Consider the following 26,789-nt stretch of genomic DNA (forward strand, 5'->3'; position numbering starts at 1 on the left):
ACTGCTGAAACAGAAGATCACTTTTGAGTCCCAATATGAGCAATAGGGAGGGAATAGCCATAATATATTTTGAAAGAGGATTTTTAAAATAGATTTGCTGTAAATTTTGAGTCTTCAAAATAGTGCTTGGTCATAAATTGCATTTCATGATATTATCTGTCTCCTGTCCAGCTGAGGGGTAGAGTGATTGAGTGGCTTTGGTGGGCACCAGGCATCTAGCCAGCGTCCACCCACCATCTAATGTTAGTCATCATAATATTTTAACAATTATTTTAAAGCAATTTTTAAGAATTTCCTTCCCCGCCTCCGCCACCCGTTTTTTTTGGTTTTTTTTTGTTTTTTTTTTTTTTTTTGGGTTTTTTTTTTTTGTGGTGCTGGGTTTTTTTATGTTTGTTTGGTTTGGTTTTTTGGGGGGAGGGAGGGTTTGGTGTTTTTTGTTTTATTGGGTTTTTTTGGGTTTTTTTTTTTTTTCTGGTAGGTTATTTACACATCTTACATTTTCACCAAATTTTAAAAATGTAATTTTAATTTTCACACACTCCGTTTTGTTAAACTAGCACCAGAGTCAGAATGCTAGAAGACTCTAATGCAGAATTTCTTGCCTTCATTAAAGTAATATTGGAAAGTATTTCCTAGATTAGGAGAATTACTTATTGAAGTTACTTATTTAAGAATAAGATAAAAAGTGAACAAAAGGTAAAAATGTATACCTTATGAAGCAGAAACTTTGTTTTAATAACTAGGTATTTAACTTACTGGCATTGCTCCAATGAGTGCTTTATTAATTTACCACACTTTCACCAGATTTCATTAAAATCATGACTCCATTTCCAACGTGGTCACCAGCTATGAGATTACAACTGTGCTCTGTATATTCCTCTCTGATTACAATAAGGGGTACACCAAAGTTGGTAAACTTCTACGTAAAGGAACTAGAAAACATTGTTTCAAAATCCACAAACTAATGCTTGAAATGCTCAGAGGTAACTGGATTCCTTTCTGCTCATTTCACATCAAGACATGAAATCAGTTTTTTTTCATAGATTTTCCAGATAGTTAGGATTTCGGCAAGTTTCATATGTTTGGCCTGTACTGTAGCCTGGACTTCTAAAAATCCGAATACAAGGCAATTAGAGTCAATGTTTTTGCGGGAGTATCAAACCGTATATGTCTGATTGTGTCTGGAATATCCTGAATCTTTTGTCCTGCCCATGTATTTAACCTGCTGGTCTAGGGAAATTGATGTGCCAGTGCTTCCAGGGACACCTTTTATTTAGCCTCAGAATAAATTGTATCAGCACTGTATCTTTTCTCTATCTTTAGAAAGATCCATTCAGGGTCTCCTTTCACACTACTGAAACTATGTGCTACTATTCAGGTTTGGGAATGGATAGCTCTGAAGTCTATAATATCCCTAATGTGTCTTCAGATCATTGGTTGAATGCTTGAAAACTATGAACTGAAACAGCTTGTGGCAATGAAGCTTAACTGAAAGCAGGACTGCCCCTGTTGAGAAGGCTGTTTGTTTAAGGTTGGTTTTGGTGTTATCTTTTGACAAAGGTTAAGCAGCTCCCTGCTAAGAGTGTTGGCTATTACAGACCACATTACTTAGGAATTTTATTCTTCCTTTGCTAATACAACTGCAGAAGAGAACCACCTAGCTGCCTAACTTGGACATAAGCATTCTGCTAGAGACACAATAGAAAGAGTTCTATTCCTAGATAATCTGTGAACAGGAATTTAACCCAAAGAGATTTAGACTTTTTTCAGCACACTTCAGAACAGCAGAGAAGTTTTTTACTAATTCATCTATCTGATTATTTTATGAATTTTATAGATATTCCTATTTTTAAAATAGATATACATTTACATCACTATACATTTAGAAATAATGCTGCTCAGTTTATACAGCACTGTAATATTAGGGAAGTATTAAAAAAAACTATCAATAATGATGAATTTTTACGCATCCCTAATGAGATAATTAAAATGACAGTAATGTTTCAATTTTAATAAGAATTCTGCTGTTGTCAATGAGATGAAAGTATTTGGGCAGATTTTGAGCATCTTACCTTGGTGCCCAGTGGACATAACAACAGAAATTAAGCGAACATAATTAATACCAACAGAAAAAAAAATAATTGTTAAAAGCAATAATTGCCATCTGTTCTTGTCAGTATTATTAATGTGCATAGAATAGCCTTTATTGCAAAATAGCTTACAACTGTGGTGTTGACAAAACTTGTTTCTTTCAAAGTAGCTGGACTTGCAGTAAAGAAGGTAAGGTGAGCAAACAAATTCAAAATGTTAACACAACCTAAAAGTATTGGTGTATCAGCCAATTTATAATTAGTTGCAGTTGCAGCTTGCAAGGAATGCAGATCTCACAGGAGTAAAACCACAATAATACTTGTGGATAAGGTGCTGAACCATTCATGTGTTGTACTCTGATATCTTGTAACTGTTAATCTGGCAATGTAAGTTTGATTTCTGATTTTCTGAGGAAAAATTATGCCATGTTTCAGTTTCCATAGCTACTAGTGTTCAGTTGATGTGTTTGCTATGCAAAAATAAGCCTTTTTTTCAGTTTTGTAAGTTTAATATACTCTATGTTGCAAGACTTTTGAACAATTTCCTTGGCCCAGAAGGAAAAATGTAATGCAGTTTAGTAAAATGATACTTTGCAATAAATTACTATCAGATTATCTTCTAACATAGTTCCTGAGGTTCATTTGTGTTCTCAGATTATTGGCAGATTCCTACAGTCTCCTGAATCTCTCCAGATCTGGTAGCTAAATTCTGCAACTTGGCAGAGGAGCAGAGCTCTGAAGCAATATGTTCCTATAAGATTCAAGTTTAGGTAAAAGAAGTGTGATTTATGCAAAAAAAATTGTTTGTGTAAAAATTACATGATTTTATTCTTTATTCTCCATAATACAGAGGGAGAATGCTCTGTGGGCTGTGGCAGAACTCAGAGCAGAGAGTCAGTTGTACATGGCTATGCTTGTAGCTCACAGAACATACTTTGTCTAGCCTGAAAGAACCAAATGCTGCCAGTTCCAGGGATTGCTGAGGAACATGTGCTGGATTTTTTTTTTATTGCCACAGGATTCAAATTACAGTTGCTTTTAGTGTGTGCATGAATTAAATATACATTGCTATTCAGGGATGTATAGCTTTAGCTAAATATTTATACTCAGATTTTCCCTTGCTGAAAAATGTTGAGATACTTTCTTGTACCGAGGCAACAGACACGTGTCTCTCAAGGCAATGAGCTCCACTTACCCAATTCATAGAGAGGTGGTGAATTTAGATGGTGAAACTGAGAGCCTTGATGCTATCTCTGAGCAAATAACAAATAACAAAATCAGGCTTTTTGCTAGATTTGAACAATTATGATTTCTGTTTCAAATCTAAGTGCATTTGGTTTGAATCATGTTTCTAATGTGCTTGCCACTTCACTTGTTTTTGTATGCCCAGTTAGTTATTCTGGTCATGTATTGCTGTCATTAATTAATTATTTTTTTTCAGTTGAATTCAATTTTAACACCAATAACTCAAAATAAATGCTTTTAAACAATAGGGTGTGTAAGAGATCACCAAGTGTGTCTTGAAATCAACTCTCTTAAACTCTCTTACATGTTTACGTTTAAGATTGAATTCTTCAATTTGTTCATCATTGGGAGATTACCATCCATTTCTATATATGGATAATGTAAAACAGGAGGTTTGTTTTTTTTGTTTTTTGGGTTTTTTTTCCTGTGATTTTCACAGGGCTATTCAATTGCTGTTTCTAAGGCATAATTTCAGAAACATTAAGAAAATTATGGCATTTTAGGTTCAGTTTATCAGAAAAAAATTTCAGATTAAAAAAATGTTCAGTTCAATATATAGAGGCTGATGACCAGAGAAACTCAATACTTCTAGAAATATTTTGTCTTCATATAGTAATTTCAACCAAAGAGATAAAATGGCAAATTTCATACAAGAAATAGTGACATTTCTTCATTAAGCATTCAGAATCACTGGACATAAATATTTTGTTGATGCTGACAAAGAATTTATATATTTCTTTTATATCTTTTAGCTTGCAAGCCCTTGCTGTACTCATAGCGGTTTATAATTCTTAAAGCTCTGGTCTTAAATCTCTTACCAAAAACTTGCCTCTGATCAAAAAAATCTTAGGAAACTTTAGCTTATTCAACAGTTTTGTGGTTCAGATGTCCCCTTGCACTGGAATAAGGGGCTTTTAATTATTTGCAGCAACACAAGCATTACTTAAAGATCGTAAAATAAATGCGAACAGAATATTTTGGCTAAATGACAGGAGTAGATGTCAGTAGACTCACTGGTCTAACAGATCCTAATTGCAGTAGTATGTGTACAGGTTATCCCCTCTATCATGGGATAATGATTAACCCCACAGTTATGTGCAGTAATTCTGTAATATGATGCTATACTAGTATCTTTAAACATATGACACTATTAAGTAGCTAGATTTTATAAGTTCATAAATCCATGTACTAAAATCAGTACAACTATAAATTATCTGAGCTTTAAGCATAACCAGCACAACTAAGAAGCTATGTAAGTTTAAGGCATATACTGTCTTCCTGAAAGTCAGAATATGTGGAAAGGGAAATACCTGGACTTCTGACTTGGAATTCCATTATAAAGCTACATTCACACAGATAGTGAGTTTCACATTTAATCTCTGTTCTTTAAAGTAATTCTCTGCTAGTGATATTCTCAGGAATATCACTAGATTATCTTAAAAAAGAATTTTGGTTTGGATGACCTTACAAGGTCGTCTGTTTTTAATTTAAAGAATTATGTCTGTAGATAATTTCTGGTCACTGGGCCAAATTCTAAATGAAGAGAGAATTGCTCGATCTTTAATTCCTAAAGAATTACAAATACTAGACCAGATTAATTAAATTTATTATGCAACTCATTATCAGACCATACCATTTGTTTCTTACACTTAGCCTAAGTACCAAAAAATATAAGTAGACTTGCTTTTGTAAGCTAGGCAGTCCCTAGTTTTATCCAGGAAACTTTTTTGCTGGATGCTATTGATAAAAATGAAAGAAAACTTATCAAACTTTTTCTATTTACTGAAATGTAAAAAATAATTGAGAACTTCTATTTGGACTCCTCTGCTCCTGCTATGCTGAACTGATCAATGGGGAAAGCACCCAGGAGGATTCATCTCTGAAGAATAGCAGTTTTGTTTGTTGTCAACTGATGCAGATGTTCATTTTACATTAATTTTCAGTGTTATTCAAGCAGCTTTCAGATTAATTTAATCAATAACATTATTGACCTTTAAAAAGCAAAGGAAGTATTAACAATGGAATATTAAATATAGAAACCTTCTGTATTTGATATCAAGTTGTCTGTCAAACGACAGCTATTTCTAAAGCAGTGGGCACTAAGAGAGAGAGAGATATTAAATTTGTTAACCAGGTATTGAAAAACCATATGAATGGCAATAAAATGTCCTTCTTTTTAGTTCTTCATACATACAATTTCATTCCCCTTGTTAGCTATATGCACTGATACAAACATATTTTGATCATAATTTCTTATGTGTAGTGTGTGAAAATGCTTTGCAGGTGCTGGTCTTAAGTTGTCACTTCAGCTGCCATTCAGATGGACACAGCAATGCGATTTCATCAACACTATAAATCCTTATACTTCCATTGTCTTTATGCAGCTGTCTTGAGGACCATATGTACATGTAATTATATAGCTGTAATACACATAATTTTTCTTCCTGTTTTCTTTGTTTTCTTCTTTTAAGTATGGCATTTGTGTTGCAGACACTTACAGTAAATTCACGAATACAAGCCGCACTGAGTATAAGCCGCATCGCCGGGTGTTGGCAAACATTTGGTTTTTGTCCATAAATAAGCCGCACCCGAGTACAAGCTGCTCTGTGTTCGCAGCGAGGACCCGCGTGCAACAAAGTTGCCAATTAGTAACAGAATCGCGGCAGGGCGGAGTTTACTGGCTTGGCTCGGCTCGGGCCATGAGGGCTCAGGGCTGCCGACAGGGCTGGGTGGCCCAGCTCGGCGCTGCCGCTTGGCGGGCCCACTCGGGGCCGGCCGCCGCCACCGCTGGGCTCGGTCACCCCGGCCCGGCGCTGCCCCACGGCGGCAGGGGGGGCACAGAGCCCGCCGGCACCTGCGGCGGCCATGGGAGCCGGGGATGGAGCCTGCCTGCTCCTGCGGCGGCGGCACGCGAGGACGGGAGCCCCCCGAGCCGCGGGGCCAAGCGGAGAGAGCTGCCCCGCCTTCCCCCAAGCCGCGGGGCCAAGCGGAGAGAGCTGCCCGCCTTCCCCCGAGCTGTGAGGCCAAGCGGAGAGAGCTCCTCCCCCGAGCCGTGGGGCCAAGCAGAGAGAACTGTCCCTGCTTCCCCCGAACCGCGGGACCAGCAGGAGGGAGCTGCCCCACCTTCCCCACTCCCTATGCTGCCTGCACAGAGCAGCTCCACCCGCCGCGCAACAGAGTATCAATTTGTAACAACTGCGTAAATGCAGGGTTTTACTGGCAGGAGCTCGACTTTGCAGTTTGCACTGACTTGGTTTGCACTCCCAGGGTTGAAAATGTCAGAAAATTATTCACATATTGGCCGCACCTGAATATTAGCCGCTTTCACGGTATGAGAGCAAAATTTTGGTCAAAACAGTGCGGCTTGTATTCGTGAAATTACTGTAGTTCTTTTTCTCTGATAGGTCTCTGTACAAACTAAGGCTGAATAGTTTAACTTTAAGAGAGAGACATGGAGAGAGGCAATATATGATACCAAATCAAATTGGAAAATCAGTTTAAAAAAAAGTGATGACCTATTACTTAAGATTTTTAAAATTTATATTCTCTTAATTGTCTTATATTTTTAACATAGGAGTAGTGATTTAAAGACTTCAGAAGGATATAAACAACATAATTACAACACTATTTCTGTAGTATAGGGCATGGACCATACTACGGTTTGGTGAGCATCATCATATTTGGCTTCTTGTGAGGTACTACTTACTTGTTCATCATCTCTGACATGGACTTTCTAATTGTTTAAGTGTTCAATGCATTTTTCATACATAGGCTATGACTAGGTTACAATATTTGTGCTGTCAACAATGTATAGGTAGATGTTTTCCTGTAAGTCTCATCTTCAACATTTCTATACTATTTTACAGTATATAAGCTAAAAAGGAGAACATTAATAATAAACAATCCTGCAAATCAAAACTAAACATAAAAAAACCCATAATAATATCCAGAAATGTTGTTTTTCAATATGTTTATTTTTCCATATTTCCATTGGATCTAGGAGATACTACAGTAATTTCATGAGTATAAGGCGCACTGGATTATAAACTGCACTTCTGAGTGTCGGCAATTTTTCGTTCTTTGTCCATGTATAAATCACAGCAGATTATAAGACGCACTTTTGTTCACAGCAAGGATCCGCGTGCAGCTTTCACAAAGTTGCCAATTAGTAAAAGAATCGCGGCATCATGGGTTTACTGGCTCGGTTCGGGGCCATGCGAGCTCAGCTCGGCGCTGCCCTGCTACCACCGGGGCTGTGCAGGGTCGGCTTGGCACTGCCCCTCCGCCACTGGGGATCAGCGCCGCTGCCCCGCCACTGGGGCCGTGCAGACTCTTCCAGGTTGGCAAATTTCTGAACTTCATCCATATACCGGTCACTCCAGAGTATAAGCCGCACTTCCGGGTTCAGACCAAAATTTTAGTCAAAAGAGTGTGGCTTATGCTCGTGAAATTACTGTAATTTGTATTTGAGTTGAAAAATTAGGAGATGGGAAAGATGGTAAGGATAACATCAGTGGAAATATTTTCCATTTTCTGGTAAATTTTTGGTATTGTTAGTGTAAGGGAATGTGGGGTTTTTCATGTTTTCTTTGGTTTGAGATTTTAAATAGAAAGATGTTTAGTATTAGTTGTTGTACCATATTGTACCACTGCATGTGTTATGATCATAAGTTGGTTTTTTCTGAACTGGTAGTTGTTCCCCCCCACCACCCCCTGAGCTACAGTATATGGGAATTGCTTGTAATTCTCTTAGTTTTTCAATAATCTAAACAGTTTCAGTAAAGTTCCCTAAAGTTTGTGTAGTATTTAAAAGTAAGCTTCTTGTGCTTCTCTAAGGAAAAACAAGCAATGCTATGTATGTTATATTTATCATTCTTAAATTTTGTTTTCCTTTTAATATGTAAACTGTTTTCCAAGGGGAATTATCATTTAATTCTTTTGCTTTCCACTTACTACTTCATTTCAGATTTAAGTCATCAGTGCATTTGGCAATTCTACAGCTAGTTTCTCTGTTTTAGTAATTTATGCAGATTAGAAGCAATGAAGATCTGAAAACTGACTCCCCTGTGGCCCTTTTCAACACTTTACTTTCTAATCACTTTACTTTAATCAGTTCTTTATCTGTTCCCATGTTTAACCTGAGTCTTTCCTGCTTTCAGTTTAAGATGAAGATTATCATTTGATAACATTTGAGACATTATCAAAGACTTCATGTAGATCCAAATTATGATGCTTGTACTCCTATTATCAGTTGTATTTCCAGTCTTCTCAAAAAAAAAAAAAAAGGTGACTGGTTGTCAAGATTTCTTTAAAAGTATTATGACGGTAAACTGTATTTGTTTTAAATCATTCACAATTATTTATCTCTCATTATCTTTAAGTGAGTTGTATGCTATAGTGTAAACTACAAATTTTTAAGGTCAGTTCTCTCACTTGTTCCCTTTTAATGCCACCATGTGTCACTCAGTGTGCGTGTGCACTCACACACAAATATTGGCTGTAATGAGGCAGGCAAAGCAAGGATTAGGAATTACTTTGCAGTTTCAGCATATGCAAAACAAATCACTGTAGAACTCTTGAGGGCTGCGAGAGAGCTATGTACCTTTAGTTCCTAATAGATCAGACGAGACCGACTATTTCAACAGTCAGAGAAATTAACCTGAAGGCTTTTCTGTTCTTCTCACTGCCAATCTTCATGTTAGAGAGGTAGTAAGATCATTGTAGATGTAAATACCTTACTGGACTTTGAATGTGAGTGATCTTCTACTGAACCTAAGACTGATGTCTATGATTTTAGGTCATAATAACCTGACCTATTGCTATTTATTAGATTTTTAATCTTCAAAACCTAATCATGTTTAGAATATCTTATTTGATACAGGATTTTTATGTTTATAACTGAGAACATTTAAGATTGAAAAATTAGAAAGCCTAGGGAAAACCAGAAAAAATAAGAGCAAAAATTACACCGATGTATTCAAGTTTTCAGTCCAGTGGTTAGTGTTTGATCTATCACAAAAGGGTTTTTATGTTGGCAGCTGCTGAAACAGGTTGACACTGGTTATTTCTGAGTCACTTAAGTTAGATTTTCCTAGTTAATTCTACCATGAGTATAAAAGAACTAGTTGTATGATAATCTCAAAGGTATTTTCCTACCTGACTCTTTCTGTGATTCTGTTTGTGTGATTCTGGGATCAAAATTATAAAGGTTTATTTGAGAATTAAAGGATAAAATTGAAGATAACAACTATGTTTTTCTGGTTTTGATTACAAGTAAAGTGAAATGGAAGAATGGACATGTTTTAGGAGTTCTGGATAGGCATATAGTTAAGGTATGTTGCCACTGGCATAAATTATTCTGATAGATTCAAAGTTAAAAGGAATTTAAAATGCAATAAAATGAATACAAGTTGATTCAGTATCTGAAGGATGCCTACAAGAAAGGGTGTTTTACAAGCACATGTACTGACAGGACAAGAGAGAATAGATTCAAACTGAAAAAAAGTAGGTTTAGATTAGATATCAAGAAGAAATCCTTCACTGTGAGGGTGGTGAGGGACCGGAAAAGGTTGCCCAGGGAAGCTGTGGATGCCCCATCCCTGGAAGTGTTCAATGCCAGGTATAATGGAGCTCTGAACAGCCTGGTCTAGGGAAAGGTTTCCGTAGCAGGGGAATTGGAACTAAATGACCTTTGAGGTCCCTTCCAACCTAACCCATTCTATGATTCTATGAATTACTGAAAAACTATCAGAATTAAGTATATACGTTGAAAAGGTGCTTATAATCAAATGCATGTTGAAGCGAAGACACTGACAGTGTTTGAGTTCCCCTGTCTCACAGTCACCTACCCAAACAGACTACTCTGGGATGCACTCTAAACATTAACAGTTTAAAAAGCTCCACCAAGTAGTTCAAGTAGCAGCTGTAGTTCAAAAACTGACATTAAACAAAACAGTTTATCTTTCACTCGTAGGGATGCCTGAGTTCTTCAATGTTTAGAGAGGCATGATAGAAAATCTGCATTCTGAAATACATTAGGAGGCTTTGAATTTCACGATAAGTAAAATGAATATATTTGAAAAGAGTATTATAGATTAACACATTCTGAAATAACACTTCAAAAACTTATCAAAATATTTAAAGACAGAAGAACTTGGCAATGTTTTAGTAAGGTCTTTTTGCTCACTGATCTCTGATAAAGTGTACAGTGAGTGGCTACCATGGTAACATACTTAATTTAGCAATCTTCAGATCTACTCTGGCCTCAGTTTTATGAACATCTTTTTCAAAGAGCAATGCTAGAATAGATGTTTGCCACCCATAATTATAGCTATTAATCACTTCAGATACTACAAGGATGTGTCAGTTCTATATTTACCCAGTGGCATATGCTTGTGTGATGAAAAGGCCTGTACAATCAAAAACATATGCTCAAGTTTGGAACGGTCGTATTTCGTTACAGTGAGAATGGCAAAAGATTAGTCAATATTTACAGTAAAAATATCCTTTCTGTTTGCTGCAAAATCAACTCCAACATCCCCAAATAGAAGATCATCAATGACAGTGTCAAATAGTAAAAGAAACAGCAGGTGAAAATATATGGAATTTATTGTTCTTTTAGTATGCAACTGAACAAAAAGAGGTAACTTTAATTTGTAATAAGAAAATGGCCCAAAAAGGTGTGAATTTCCCAGGCTATTTTTCATCGTATGTTTATATGATTTTATCTTTCTTATCCTTCAGAATACAATGTATTATTTTGGCGCATAACCCTTTGGACAGAATATCTTCGCTTACAGCTGAGAATGTGCATAGCTATCTCATCTCGCAGTCCCCAAAATAAGCAATTTATGCATTCTGCACTCCCCAAAACAAGGAATTATCTGTTCAGAAGCCATTTCAGATTATCATTGCTAACAGAAGGAGAATTTGTAAGGGCAAAAGATGACTGCTTTTAGTCCATAAAGAAACACATGTTTTTTTCAATAATGAATGTTTAAACTTCATTAAATATGCATAATCTCTAAATTTCTTTGTGTTTTTGTAAACATTTGTTTGTGTTTTTTTAAGATTTACAGGCAAAAAACCACTTGATTTAAAAATACATGGGTATCTCTTTCAAAATGGTGCTTAGAACTCAAACTATAATTCTAACACTTTCTTCATCATTTGTGCATACCTGAAATTTCAGCTCAGTATTTTCTCTTTATTTTGGAATATTCAATAGCAGATAATTATGGTATTGTAATAAAAATTTATAACCATTCCTAAGGTCATGAATTGTTCAAAGATAAGGGACAAAAGCTGTTTTAAGTCATGAGCGGGTTTTAATGCTGAATGTACTTCTGCCAAAACGTGGTTCTCCAGCTTTCTGAGCAGAGATAGAAATGAAATATATCTTTCCATGACATTCCAATCAGCAATACAGTGTTTTAAATGAAACTTAACTCATTTTTCTTATCTGTCTTATATTTCTCAGTGTTTCAGATTATAAAGGCTGACATACTGAGACAAGAATAGATTCTACCCCATTTTTACCCACCGAGGTAAATCTGCCCCAGTTTTTACTATGTAATAATTTCTTTACTAAAGATTAGTGGCTTATTTTTTTGAAATAAGTTTTAAATAGAAAAGATATTTAGCTGCAGAATGATTTATAGCATAAATATAAAGGCTTGTGTAGTAAATAGTATAGGAAAGAGTAAAAAAACTTCATTCATTCCTTATTCGCATATAATATCTTTTTTCCTCACCCCTCCCTGTACTTTCCCACTCATCTACTTTTTTTATTTTTTTTCTGGAAACACTGTCACAAAAAACTTTGTTCATGGCAGAAATGAAAACAGCATATTTTTTACTCCTTCTGAAAGACTCCTAAAAATTTTGCTCTTTAAATAGAGTGAAATACTGCTATCATCTGCATATGCAATCTTGGGGGCATTATTTCCTGTTTTCACACTGAAGGCAAAAAGAAAGTTTCAGTTATCATTACAGTACTTTTAAAGTGATGAAAAGAAATGAAAAACAACAGATGCACTGAAGTGAGACAGTAAATGTGATGTGCTCTTATCAGAAAGCTGCATTTATGAGACTTCCACTCTGTTGGGATATGCCTCCAAATGTTACAACCTAACAGGAAATAAGGCAAGATTTCTACAAAATATGTATTCTGTGATCCCTGAAGTCATGAAAAGCATGAAAAATTGGTTGACTTTAGCGTGTTTTCTGAGTTTGCAGTTCAGAATAAGTTATTTGATGCAGAAAATTTAATGAGCATTTAAAAATAGATTGCTAAATAGGTAATGCAAGCAATTACATGTTTTTCTTAAGTCTTTGTATACACCATACAACAGTACCATATGCTAAATTGCGCAGTATTTCTTTTCATGTCTGTAGTGTCATAACACCTCTGAGTCTGAATGCTGTTGCACAAGACAGTATTCAATTAGAGAAATAAAAAATGGCCTTGATCCATCAGAACTTAAATCAGAGGGGCTAGACAAGAGAGAGCAGTTGAAGAGGAAAGAAAAAAGATACAAAAAGATGCTGGACTATGAAATTCTCTGTATGCATAGTCGCTTGAATTTCAGATATTGTTCGAAATTCTCTCACTAGTACTTAAAAGAAGTACTGAAAAATGCTTAGACTAATGAAGGTGTTTTGCCCATAAATGCAAAAATAAGTGGGAGGTCAGCACTTAGGAGCTGATCAAGTAACATTGAGATAATTTCTTTTAACCTTTTTGCAATTCTCCGAGCATATCACATTTCATGAACCCTGCAGCTTCCTTGATGAGAATCAGATAAATATACAGAGGGGAACATAATTAAGATGAATCTATATATATTTAACTAACTAATTAATGTGGTTTACTTACAGTACGTACTCTGAGATATCATTAGTAATACCTTATCTTCTTTGAACAGGTAAATATCCCATTTCAACAGATTGATAAAAGAAACTGCAAGAGACTTCAAAGGTAAGGACCTCCTCAAAAATGATTCAAATTATCATTTCTTCTGGTTTATCATTGAAGAAAATGGAGAATGTTAATTCTTTTTTACTATCTGGCTGATGAAGTATTGCAGATGGCATTAATTGACATAGACTTCCTGTTTGTGAAGCTGTTTACATGTAAAAGAAAGAATTTGACTTTACTCTTGATTAAAAGGATAAGCTTAATTAATTTGCTAACTGCAGAAACAAAAAGAATTAATGTGTGAAATAAAATATTAAAAGCTTGTAACATTTTTACTGTATTTTTTCTTGTACAATATTAAAAGAATACTGTTAAATTGCTAGAAAATTAAACTTGGTAAGGATGCTTTTTTAAAAAATGAAAGCTTTCTAACTGCACTTTAAAAATTTTTTTACTTGATACAATTTTCTTTCATTCCTCTAAGAAATATAAATTTGAATGTAGTTTCAAATATTTAATTAATTTTGAGAGATCTTCAGACTTAGAGTAAGTGGTTTGCATTCAGTTGTGGGAAATAATTCAATATCATACTGTGTTCAGACTTGTGTTTGTGGTACTTCATTGTTCTTCAGCTACCTCCCTGTAACAACTAGTTGATTTTTAAAGTCTTCTGTCCATACTTACAGAAAATATTCTTGTCTCTCAAGTATGCAGGTAACAGAAGACAAGGTTTCACGAAAATTGTTATTTTAAGTCATAAAGTTAGAGAGGATGACAAGGATGTGGTGATTTGCCCTAAACTTTGATTTGTTAACCAGAGAGAAAGAAAGAGCAGTACAGTAATTTCACAATTATAAGCCGCACCATTTTGACTAACATTTTGGTCTGAACTCGAATTGCGGCTTATAATCAGGTGCGGTTTATATATGGACAAAGAATGGAAAGTTGCTGTTTTAGTTTGGAGGACAGGTGTCTGCTGAGAAAGGCAGGAACTTCTCTTTGAAATGAAGAATGTAAACCCCCTCCCTCCAAGTTATTATAATTTTGAAATCAAGGGGCTTTCAGGCAAAAATATGGGAATTAGGAATAACAGTTCTTTACTAGGGAAATTAAAATAGAAATACAGTACTACAAAGAAACTCCAAACCCTGACAAAGTCAGAGTGCAACCTGACACCCTGTTAGGCAGGGTGTTGGCAGCAGTTTGATTAAATGGTGGTTGCAGTTCTCCTGCAGTGACAGATGTGATTCAGTTGGAGCAGTGCTCCTGTAGCAGGTGCAGTTTCCCTCCGGAGGTCCAGTGGTGATGTGCAGAAATCCAGTTTTCCTCTGGAGTCCAGTGGAGAAAGGGGCTCCCTTAGTGTCCCAAAACCTCTGGTTTTATCTTGGCAAGAAATGTTGGGCTCTTCCCCCTGGCTGGAGCAACTTCCAATGGGATGCAGTAATTTTATCAGTCACACAGTGGGACTCAATGGGCCATTAGCAGAAAATCACTCGCTGCATGAAGGATGGGTTGTGCAAAGATAAAGAACAATGCCCTGTCTGGTTTCAATGGATGGCCCATTAGCAGAATATCTGCCATTGAGATAAGGATCACTGCCCCCACCCTCAACAGATGGTGATAGAATAGATACCTTTTATCACACTCTGTATTGTAACTTGGGCCTTATAATCAGGTGAGGCTTATGTATGGACAAAGAACGAAAAGTTGCTGGTACCCAGAAGTGCAGTTTATAATCGGTGGGGCTTAGAATCGTGAAATTACTGTAATTATTGTTCCAGTTGTCACCTCTGTGCCTACTTTGTTTTAAAACACTGGGTATTTTAAGAGCCTTTCACATGTAATTTGTGCATATGTTTTAGCACATAGATTGACAGGATAAGAGATCCTAATCAATTGATATTTAGCCATACTTTTCTACCTTGCCTTAAAAAAATGTACCCTAATTTGTTTGTGTTCCCAAAACACAGCTTATTAATTACAGATATTAATGGAGAATTTCTGAGAAAGTTCCACAAGTTTTTGAGGATTGTGCCAGATACCATCTGAGTATTGGACATTTATGGGATAAAAACATGTAGGTGGAGTATTTAAGATGAGGCAAAAGGTCAAAGACCCATTTCAGAACGTACTGTATTCCCACTGAACAAGGACTTCAAACATGGTCCTGAAATATTCATCCTTTCAGTATTTTGGCCTTTTAGAAATTATTTTTTTATTCTAGATTGAAATCCCAGGGCATTGTGAGGTGTGGGAAATCACTTTCCTTATGCCTCAGTGTGCTACCTAACCCTCTCTTTATATTCTTCCCATACTCCTGCAATGCTTAGATTAATCCAAAAACTCCATATTATGAATGTCTATTCTACTTTGGAAATTGTGAAGCAAATCATATCATAAAGTGGCTTACGTTTTTTTGTGTGCAGTTGTGTTGCCATGCTTGTTCCATTTTTTATTTTTGCTTTTCAGGTCTTGTCTCTATATAAAAATATAATTGATAAGGTAATTTGTTACTTTTCCAAATACCTCTATTAGGCTTTGATCATGCCAAGATTTAAATAGTATTGACTGAGTGAAAATATTTCAGTAAAAATAAGATAAAAAGAACCTTAGAGGTGAAAATTATGGTACAGTTACAAAAAGCATGCTAAAAAAAAGCACAAGGGAGGGGAAAGAGAGGGTGCCATGCTCCAAGGTCCTATTTGACTGCCACTGAGGGTGCCTAGGAGAATCATCATTGAACGACATAAAGTATTAGGATGAGAAAATACATGTCACATTTCTGACAGGTACATCTAACTATGAAAAAAAAAAAGCCCTATTCAGCAAAGGAGGTTAAAGGAAGAATAGAACTAATGACATTACAATCCTCTTGAGAAGTCTTGTTTTGTTTATTAAATAAGCCACTCTAGGAAGATAAGTAAGAAGAACTGCTTAGTTTGGCACTGTTAATTGATGCTGTCCTGGGATTTTATTGTTATGTATTACTCTTTTTGTCCTTTCATGTAAAGGTGTCAGCACATTGTACCTGACAGGATGTACTGTATATTATGAATTATTCTAATTGGGATAGAAAAATGGCCATCAATTCTTGCTGCTCTGTATATCTAAGGCATGACTTTAATTTATACATAATATTGTTTCGCAAGTGTGAGGTTTATTTTGGAATGCACTTTAAATGAGTAATGTTTCTATCAGAGTCTTCAGATGCAGAGTAGTTTATTCCATCTAGTTAAGTTTTGACACATATAGGTATATTTCCCTACACAAATACAGTGAACATGTGTATACAACACGTACATGGTGGGAAACAAGGGCAAAAGATAAAACGAATAGAGCCTTTCAAGCCTGACATGAGATGCTTAGAAGAGAGTTAAAGAGAATCTTGCACTCTTTCTCGAGTACAGCTTGTATTGGCAGCAGTGCTAAATTCCAATGACAGGGACAGGAAAGGGCAAATATCAACTTTATTCCTTCATATTATATCATGACTGCATAGAATGCAAGCATGGGCATACTGTATCTTCTACAACTGGCTATAGCAATGTGAGTTTCCCCCCTACTTCTGTAATTCTGGGGCATGTAAGGTTTTAGAGATAATTTAAAGCAGAATTAATTCATTTCATGGCAGTGAATTACTTCAGGGATGCTAGTTAAATCCCGAGAGCAGTTATTTCCAAAGAAGATAGCTTTCTATCCTTCTGAATTCCGTTATTATATTCACAGAGTCACAGAATTAACTAGGTTGGAAGAAACCTCCAAGATCATCAAGTCAGACCCGTACCAATAACACCTCAACTAGATCATGGCACCAAGTGCCACATCCAGTCTTTTTTTAAACACATCCAGGGATGGTGACTCCACCACCTCCCTAGGTAAAGCATTCCAATATTTTATTATTCTTTCAGTGGAAAACTTCTTCCAAATATCCAACCTGTATCTCCCCTGGCACAGCTTGAGACTGTGTCCTCTCGTTCTGTCAGTTGCTGCCTGGTGAAAGGGACCAACCCCTACCTGACCACAGCCACCTTTCAGGAAGTTGTAGAGAGTGATAAGGTCACCCCTGAGTCTCCTTTTTTCCAAGTTAAACAACCCCAGCTCCCTCAGCTGTTCCTCACAGGGTTTGTGTTCCAGCCTCGTTGCCTCCTCTGGATGTGCTCAAGCATCTCAAGGTCCTTCCCAAACTGAGAGGCCCAGAACTGGACACAGCACTCGAGGTGCAGCCTCACTAGTGCTGAGTGCAGGGGAAGAATGACCTCCCTGCTCCTGTGGCCACACCATTCCTGATACAGGCCAGGGGCCATTGGCCTTCTTGGCCACCAGGGCACACTGCTGGCTCATGTTCAATCAGCTGCTGACCAGTACCCCCAGGTCCCTTTCTGCCTGGCACTGTCCAACCACATTGTCCACATCCTATAACACTTGGCCAAAACGCAAGACTCGACACATGGACTTATTAACTTCATCCCATTGGACTCTGCCCATCCATCCAACCATTCCAGGTCTCTCTGCAGAGCCCTCCCACCTTCCAACAGATTGACACATGCTACCAGCTTAATGTCATGTGGAAATTTACTAATGAAAGACTCAATACCCTCATCCATGTCATCAATGAAAATATTGAACAGAACTAGCCCCAGCACAGACCCCTGGGGGACACCACTGGTGATTGATCCCCAGCTGGATGCAGCACTGTTCACCACCACTCTCTGGGCCTGGCCATCCAGACAGTTCTTAACCCAGCAAAGAGTGCTCCTCTCCAAGCCCTGGGCTGCCAGCTTTTCCAGGAGTGTGCTGTGGTAAACAGACCTTGATGAAGTCCAAACAGACAACATCCACAGCCTTTCCTGCATCCCCCAGGCAGGTCACTTGGTCATAAAAGGAGACCAGGTTGGTCAAACATGACCTACCCCTCCTAAACCCATGCTGGCTGGGTCTGATACCCCGGCCATCCTGTAAATTCTGCATGATGACACTGAAGATAAACTGTTCCATAACCTTTCCAGGTAATGAGGTCAGGCTAATTGGCCTATAATTACTAGGATCCTCCTTCCCACCCTTTTTATAAAGGGGTTTATAAGCTTTCAGTCATCTGGAACCTCCCCAATGAGCCAGGACTGTTTGTAAATGATGGAGAGCGGCTTCTCAAACTTATTGCAAATATTGAGGCAGCTTGTATCCATTTCAATACATAAAAGTTTGAGGGAGATTTTTTAACATCTTAAAAAATACTGGTGGAGACTTTTTTTCCTGAATTTCAGTAAAAAATTGAAAAATAAAAGTAAATACTGTTTTAAATCCTATTTCTCTAACACAGTTGAGCAATCATGTGCATTCAGTTTTGAGCCAATCCTGTCTATATTGAACACTTTAAATATTGCTCTTCCTGGTAAAATGTGATGGAAGTGCCTTGAGGGTATGTATGCTAAATATTTATTTATTGCATGGCTTATTGCGTACGTATTTTTTTCCTTAGAAGAAATATATTAAGTACTGGAGCATTTCAGTTGAGATTATTTTGCCTATGCATTAGGAAGAATAATGAATTCAAGCATGTATCATCTGTTTCGTTTAAAACCTCATTTGTCAAGCAGGTGTGTTTCTATTAGGAGAAAAAATACAGTTCCCACCACTAGCATTTTCATTGGTATGACTACTTCTCTTTCTTGAAGACAGAAATAGCTGTTGTGATGAAAAAGAGATGAGGGTCAGGAGAATCTCTTGAAAGACTTTTACAGTGGTTTTCAAAGACTGAAAGACTATTTGGAAGACCATTTTCTAAAAAATCAATGCAATTTAGGTGATGACATCATCCAGCAGAGAGAATTATTTCAGGCAGGATCCATAAACACACTTAGACATTGCAAGAGCTAATACTCAGAACCATCTCTGGACACCTACATTGCCTATATAGTGCACAAAAAGAGTTTAGCCCCTCTGAATGAGATCCACAGTCAAGAAAGTATGCAGCAGGCATTAACCTATAGTTAATAATTTGGATATCCTAGTAGTGTGATAATGATAGGGAAGTGACAGGATTTCTAATCCTCTCATGGTTTAGTATCAATGCTACTTCGAGTGACTAAATCTTGTTCTTGTTTCTTTCTTTAGGGTATGGAACTGAGGTTACCTTTTTAAAAATGTAATAGGAGATCTGTCCCTGAAGGGCACAATTAATATTCTACTTACTGTACTCCAGAAACCTGTGACTGACTGTAGCAGGACCCTGGCAAGTTTTCCATGCAAACAAAAATTCTTACCTTTCATCTAGTGAGAGTCATACTCATTAGTAGAGATTTATATCAGGCAACACTAATTTCTTCCTGCCCATTTGAATCGAAATTCCAGGCACAGTAAACTGAAGAGAAAGAACTGGTTTGTGCTCAGTGGTTAAATTTGGAGAATAGAATTAGAGTTCAGGTCTATTGCCATGCATATAGATTCAATGTGTAATTTACATGAAATACATACTAAATTACATAAATATTCACTGATTAGATAAGTGTACTTCCCTTGGCCTGTTCTTGGACACTCAATCCTATTAAAAAAATAGATTTACAAAAAATCAATTACTTTCTATTTGTGGTACCTTTACATGCAGACACTACATGATTCAAAGCCGTCAGTCTAAAATATGTACAGTAATTTCACAATTACAAGCCGCACCATTTTTACTAAAGTTTTGCTCCGTACTGGGAAGTGAGGCATGTATTCCAGAGCAGCTAATATATGAACAATGTTCAGAAATTTTCCAACTGGAAATGTGAGCACACAGCAGCCCCAAGCCGAACTGAGCCTGCGCGGCCCCGAGCAGGGCCAGGGCCACCACCGGTGGCTGTGGGGGAGCGGGGCCGGGGCCAGTGTGGGAGGGGGAGCCGAGCCCAGCCGGTGCAGCTCTCCGGCAGGGGAGGGGGAGCCGAGCTGGGCCGAGGCCCTTTCCTGGCGAGGGAGGGGAAGCCGGGCCGGGGCCGTTCCCCAGCGGGGCAGGCAGGAGCCGAGCTGGGCCGAGACCGTTCCCCGGCAGGGGAGTGGGAACCGTGCTAGGCTGGGGCAGCTCCCCGGCGGCAGCGGGGGAAGCCGGACCGAGCCCACATGGCCCCCAGCCAGTAAACCCTGCGTTCCCGTGATTCTGTTACTAGTTGGCAACTTTGTGAAAGTTGCACGCGGATCCTCGCTGTGAATGAAAGTGCAGCTTACAATCCGGTGTGGCTTATTTATGGAGGAAAAACGAAACATTGCCGACACCCCGGAAGTGCAGTTTATAATCGGTGTGGCTTGTAATCGTGAAATTACTGTACAGTTAAATGGTTTTATCCTGACACATTCAAAGAGAAGAAATACCAAGGGGTTTTTTTTTGCTTTAGTTTTCTGAACTTCACACAGTTCAGTATCATACTAACGCTGAGAACTGTAGGAAAATTTGTAAATGCTTTCTCACTTCTTATCTATTAAACAAGGCATCTTAGTAGGAAAAATACTTCTTCTTTTGGAATTTTATAAAATAGGAAAAATCCCAAAGCTTCTGCTACTTTTTCTATTCTAGGGATTTTGTTGGGGTTTTTTAAAATATAAACTGCTGCTTCTGACAACTTACTCTCATTAGCTGGATTTACATGAATCCTCTACTCAGGAACAGGAATTGGCTATAGAAATTCTCCTGCTAGTCTCACTTGCCCAACAGTAAAAAAAGACAAGAATCTATTCTGCCTTTTCTTGTTGGCATTTGGCATGCCAGTTGAGGGATTAAAATTTAAATTTATACAATGCATTGGGTGAAAAAAGTAGAAGTCTCTGTCAGGAAGCAGAAGTACGTTACTGATCTTCTCTACTTGGGATTTTGCTTATTTAATCTCTCTGTATAATTATTACCACTACCTCTCCTATCTTTGGGTTTCAGGATGTGTGAATTTTCATATAGTCCTGTCTGAATCTTGTCATGTGCTGAGTTCCAGCAGTGTTACAGAGCAAACTGGTTTGGGAGCTGCTGCATATTCCAGGGGAAAAAAGTGCTTAAATCTCCCAGCCCTTTTGTTTTTCCTACATGACAACAGCTGTCAGGCTCTGAACAGGATGCCCAGGGAATTGGTATTGATGCCCAGAGGTATTTGTGTAGGTGTGGCACATCGTTTAGAGGTGGGCTTGGCAATGCTAGTTTTGTGGTTGAACTTGATGCAGTTTTTTCAAACCTAAATGATTCTGTGATTCCTACTGAATGCCACTGAAGCGGGAAACCCAGCAGGAGACAGAAAATCTCTAGCCTCTACTAGTGGAATTGTCCCTAACTGCTTCCCTTTCTAACCCCTTCCAACATCTTCATTCCTCCCCAGCTCGAGGTACAAGATTTCAAATTTATTTTTCTTTAGAGAATATCCCCTTTGGCTGTTCTTTATCATATAGAGTGAGGGTTTCTCTTTGCTATCCTCAGTTACACATTACAGGTGTGTCTTGGAGCTTTCTGTTATTTCACAGTTCAATCTTCTGGTACACCATTTTTAAGATGCTATATACTAACTTTCAGAAAAGACTTGAGAAAATGAGTGTAATGTCTTTCAAATTGATACACAATTTGTGGCCTGTAGCTGTCAGTAACCTAAGAACACAATAATATAGCAGAGATAAATGACAAACTATGCTTATTTTATGCTACGTAATTTAAAAGTTGAACTCTGAACTCATTCAAAGATATTACATTAGTCTATCTGGAAAAATCCCCAAAGTATTAATATAGAAAAGTTCTGTGATCCAGTCAAAGTGATTTAAATAGATAGACAAAAATACCCAACTGAAAATGTTTACTCCTGCTACTCTTAAAATTGAGATAAGAATTGCTATTGCCAAAGCAGCACTGTTATGTAATTAGACACTATTTAATAGCAAAGGTAATGAAGCAATTGTAACTTTGCTGCATTTCAACCTCTACTGAAACAGCACTCTGGGGGCCTGGCCCTGTACCTCAAATATCCTGCAGAGCTGGCCTGGGGTGCTGTTTCATGTAGAACAGATGAGATATTAGAGGCTCTTATCCCAGGGTTGATATTCTGTTTTATTTTTAGGCTTCCATGTGGTCACAGCGGGAGATGAGGATAAAGAGGAAGTTTCAAACCCGGGCACAGGTTTTTCTATGGGTCAGGAAAGGGGAGGGGTCAGCCTTGGCTTCAGGCCAATCCCATGGCAGGGGTCAGTCCATTGGTCTTGCAGGGGTTACAGGGTTAAAGGGACATACCATTCTTAAAACAGTAGGGTAGTGGGTTACAACATCTCACCCTTTTTTTGTTTAAAAGAAGAGAGAAGGGTATTAGGTTGTTAAAAGGAAAACAAACATTTTAAAACATGTTAAAAGTCTCTGAGTCTGCCAGAAGGTTGTCTTCTGTGTCAGTTCTCTCTCCTCTCCAGCGGCGTCTTCTTTTCGAAGCAACTGCGACTTGCTTCTCTCCCTCTTCAGCTGGAGCTGGTTGTTTGGGGACAAAAGGCTTCACCCATTTCTGGGGAATCCACCGAGGGCCTGAGGGAGTGGATACGCACGCATAACCACGTCCCCAGGTAACAAGCTCATAGGGACCTTTGGTTTCCCATGTTTCTGGATCCCTAATCAAAACTGGTGGATGCTCAGACAGCTTGAACTGTTTGCCACTGTTAAAATGACGAACCACAGGAGGATTCATGTTTTCAAATGAACAGTTCAAGAAATTGATAGTGAACAGGGCTTTACACAGCTTCTGCTGTGGAGACATCCACACAGTTGAATTGCTCTGTCTAGCCAGAACATGCTTGAGCGTCTGGTGTGCACGCTCAATCACAGCTTGGCCTGTGGGGGAGTGGGGGATGCCTGTCTTATGTTCCACTCCCCACTGCTGGACAAATTCCAGGAACTCCTTGGACACATACGCTGGGCCATTATCTGTTTTGATTTCCTTAGGGATCCCCAATACTGAAAAAGCTTGCACTAGATGTTGTTTGGCATGCACAGCTCTTTCTCCTGCGTGGGCAGAGGCATAAACCGCACCTGAATATGTGTCAATGCTTACATGAACGTATTTGAGGCGACCAAAACTGGGAATGTGTGTGATGTCTGTCTGCCACACCTCACAACTACCAAGGCCTCGGGGGTTAACCCCTGCACCTAGCGATGGCATGGCCTGGAGCTGGCAGCTGGGACAGGTGGCCACAATGGCTCGAGCCTGACTCCGTGTTAGCTTGAACTGACGGATCAGACCTGGCACATTCTGATGGTATTGCTGGTGGCTCAGCTTTGCCTGTTGGAAGATGTCTGGGAGGCGTGCTTGTTCAGCTGGGGTGGCAAGGGAGTCTGCCTGATGATTCCCTTCTGCGATCTCACCTGGCAAATCGGTGTGTGACCTCACATGCATCACATAGAACGGATGTTCTCTATGAGAAATTAGATAGATTAATTTTGACAGCAACCTGAAAAGCTGCTCATTGTCAACCTCTTTAAGCACTGCCTGCTCCGCCCTGGACACTACTCCCGCTACATAAGCTGAGTCTGTTACCAAGTTGATTGGCTCTGAGAACTTCTCAAAAGCTCTTACCACTGCAGCCAGTTCAGCTACCTGAGGCGAACCCTCTACAAACTCAACATCAGCTTCCCAATGCTGAGTCTGAGGATTTCTCCAAGTCATCACCGACTTGTGGGAAGCCCCAGAAGCGTCTGTGAACACTGTGAGAGCTTTGAGTGGTCTCCGACTCCTCTTCTCACGAGGAATGAGGTGGAATTCCTCATTGAACAGCTTGTGAGACGGGGCATGGACTGATATTTGTCCACTGTAGCTGTCCAGAGACAACTGGAGACTGGCATTGCTCTGGAGCAAGTGCTCGAACATCTCCTTTGTCAGCCTCTCAGGAGAGTTCCTTCCCTCCTCGGAGAGTTTGACTGGAAGGTGAATACATGTAAAGTCACAACCTGCCAGCTCATACAGTCTCATCCTTGCCTTACGAATCAGCTGAGCTATGAGTTCTTGTGGCTTTGTGATGGTTTTGGATCTTTGGTGGGAGAGGAAGACCCACTCTATGATTAAGAGCGAATCTCTCTGCCCCTCGATCCACTGGAATATCAAACCGTGTAAGTGTGGTAGTTTTCCCAGAATTATAAATTTGAAAGGCAGTTCAGGCTTCTAGCGATGAGCCCGCCTCTCTGCTAGAGCTTTCTGTACCTTTTCGATTGCAGTTTTTGCCTCTGGGGTCAGTTCCCTGGGAGAAATCAGCTCTCTCTCCCCCTTCAATAAATTGAAAAGGGGCTCTAGGTCCTCATTAGTGAGGCCTAGCCAGGACCTAAGACCCACACAAGGAATGGAGATCTGCTAAGGTCTTTGGGTTACAATTAATGTCCAATTTCTGAGGAACAATGGTCCTTGCAGTGATTTCCAGGCCCAGGTACTTCCAAGGTGGCATCCTTTGGACTTTATCCTCCTGCAATTGAAATCCAGCAGAGGTTAAAATCTTAACCACTAGGTCAAGCGTGTGTTGGAGTATAGAGTCATCGGGGGCACACACAAGCAAATCATCTACATAATGTAGGATGATAGCTTCCTTTCTCTGAGCACGCACTGGAGACAGCAATGAGGCCACATACCACTGGCATATGAAAGGACTACACTTCATCCCTTGAGGGAGCACTTTCCAGTGGTAGCGCTTCATTGGGGCTTCTCTGTTGATGGTAGGAACAGAGAAGGCAAACCGTGGAGCATCTGCTGGGTGTAAAGGGATTTGAAAGAAACAGTCCTTAATATCTAAAACTGCCAATTTCCAATTTTGAGGGAGCATCGTTGGAGAGGGCATCCCTGGTTGAAGTGATCCCATGTCTGCTATAATTTTGTTTATTTCCCGGAGATCATGTAACAATCTCCATTTGTCCTTCCCTGGTTTCTTAATTACAAACACCGGGGAATTCCAAGGGCTTGTAGTTTCTTCTATGTGTCCTTTTGCCAATTGCTCTGCTACAAGTTCCTCCAGCGCCTTAAGTTTTTCTTTACTCATCGACCACTGAGCTGTCCAGATTGGAGAATCATCTAACCATGTCAATTTGTGGGCAGGGCGCTCCTCAGTGGCCGCCTTTAAAAATCCTGAGAACTTTTGGGGATTACCATTTTCATTCCCCACTGAGACATGGTATCTCTTCCCCACAGGGGGCACTTATAGTCTGTAACAAACGGACGGACACTAGCTATTTTTCCATCCGGCCCCTCAATTTGCACGATGCTTTTTGATATTTTAGCCAATTTGATTCCCCCTATACCTTGGATTTTGCCTGCCACGGGTTGTAATTCCCATTGTGATGGCCACATCCTTTCGGGTATGATCGTCACATCTGCCCCTGTGTCCAGCACCCCCTCCACATGGAGATGGTCTGAACCATGGGTCAGATTGCATGCCACAGAGGGTTTTTCCTCACCCACCACCTCTGCCCAATAGACTTCAGGTGATTTTCCTTCTGCTGTGATTTCCTTTGGAACAGGAATGGCCTGGGCGAGGATTTGCCCCTCGTTCAGGTAATAAGGTGGTTGTGAGCAGCGTGCTAAGAGAACGAAACCTGAGACATTTTCCTTCTTGGATAATGGAAGTAATTCCATCTCCAAGGGTGTGTGTGCTGTGTCCCCCATAACTAAATACTCACAGCGCAGTTCCAAATGCAACAATGTCAGGTCCAGTGAAGTGCTAGACAGGTCCACTGTAATTGCTGTCCACTCTGTTGACATAAAATAAACACCTTTAGTGGTCTTAAGATTGAGACGACCAAAAGGCGTCCAACCCTTGCCAATTGAATATTTAACATTAATGCTATCATTAATCCCCATACCATTTGTCCCGTCCTCCCCCTTATTTTTAAAGAGAGAGGTTTTTTCCCGTGTGGAACCCGCAGTATTTATATCTTCGCGCGTGATGATATTTATGGTGGGTACGCGCTGTACACCTAGTTTTTTTGTTTGTTGGTCTTCTTCTGTTTCTGGCTGTGTGGGCAGTCCCTTGCATAGTGTCCTGTTTTCTTGCACTGGAAGCAGGTGATGTGCTGCAGCTGCTGTGGTGGTACCGGTTGCTTCCTTGGTCCTGGTGTCATAGCTGCTGCAGACCTTGATTGTGCTGGTCCTGGATTTCTCTCTGGTGCACTGAACAGTTCTGCTTTTCTGGTGCAGGCTTCTATCTGATGCTAAGCTAGGTGGTGGGTTGAGGGGAAGACTAAGTATGACCCTGCGACATGATTCATTAGCGTTTTTCTGAGCCATCTCCTTTAATAGCTCTGCCTGCACCTTTGGGTCCGAGACTTGTCTCTCCACCTGTGCACGGAGGCGATCCAGAAACTGCAAGAAACTTTCTGAAGGAAACTGTTTAATATTAACATAACTACCTGTAACTTCAGCAGTAGGTAATTGATTGAAAGCTTTTTCTGCTGCTAGAGAGATCTTATCCAAAACAAATTTAGTTAATAAGCGTGCCTGTTTATCAGGGTTTTCAAATTGTCCCTCACCTAAGAGAAGTTCCTGTGTAATATCATTATTATCCTCATCTTTTGCACTTTCTGGGCT

At 39.2% G+C, this 26,789-nt stretch overlaps 1 protein-coding gene across 10 annotated transcripts in view; it reads left to right on the top strand.

Annotated features, from left to right (window-relative positions):
• Window positions 1–26,789, top strand: part of TENM3 (teneurin transmembrane protein 3) — a 1,396,736-nt gene that overhangs the window by 193,484 nt on the left and 1,176,463 nt on the right. For all 10 annotated transcript variants that reach the window (XM_033060171.1, XM_033060177.1, XM_033060178.1 and 7 more), the window contains one exon: window positions 13,262–13,314. The gene's annotated coding sequence lies outside the window, so the exon portion shown is untranslated. The remainder of the gene's footprint in view (window positions 1–13,261; window positions 13,315–26,789) is intronic.

This window comes from Catharus ustulatus, chromosome 5 (assembly GCF_009819885.2).
Source record: "Catharus ustulatus isolate bCatUst1 chromosome 5, bCatUst1.pri.v2, whole genome shotgun sequence".
NCBI lineage: Eukaryota > Metazoa > Chordata > Aves > Passeriformes > Turdidae > Catharus > Catharus ustulatus.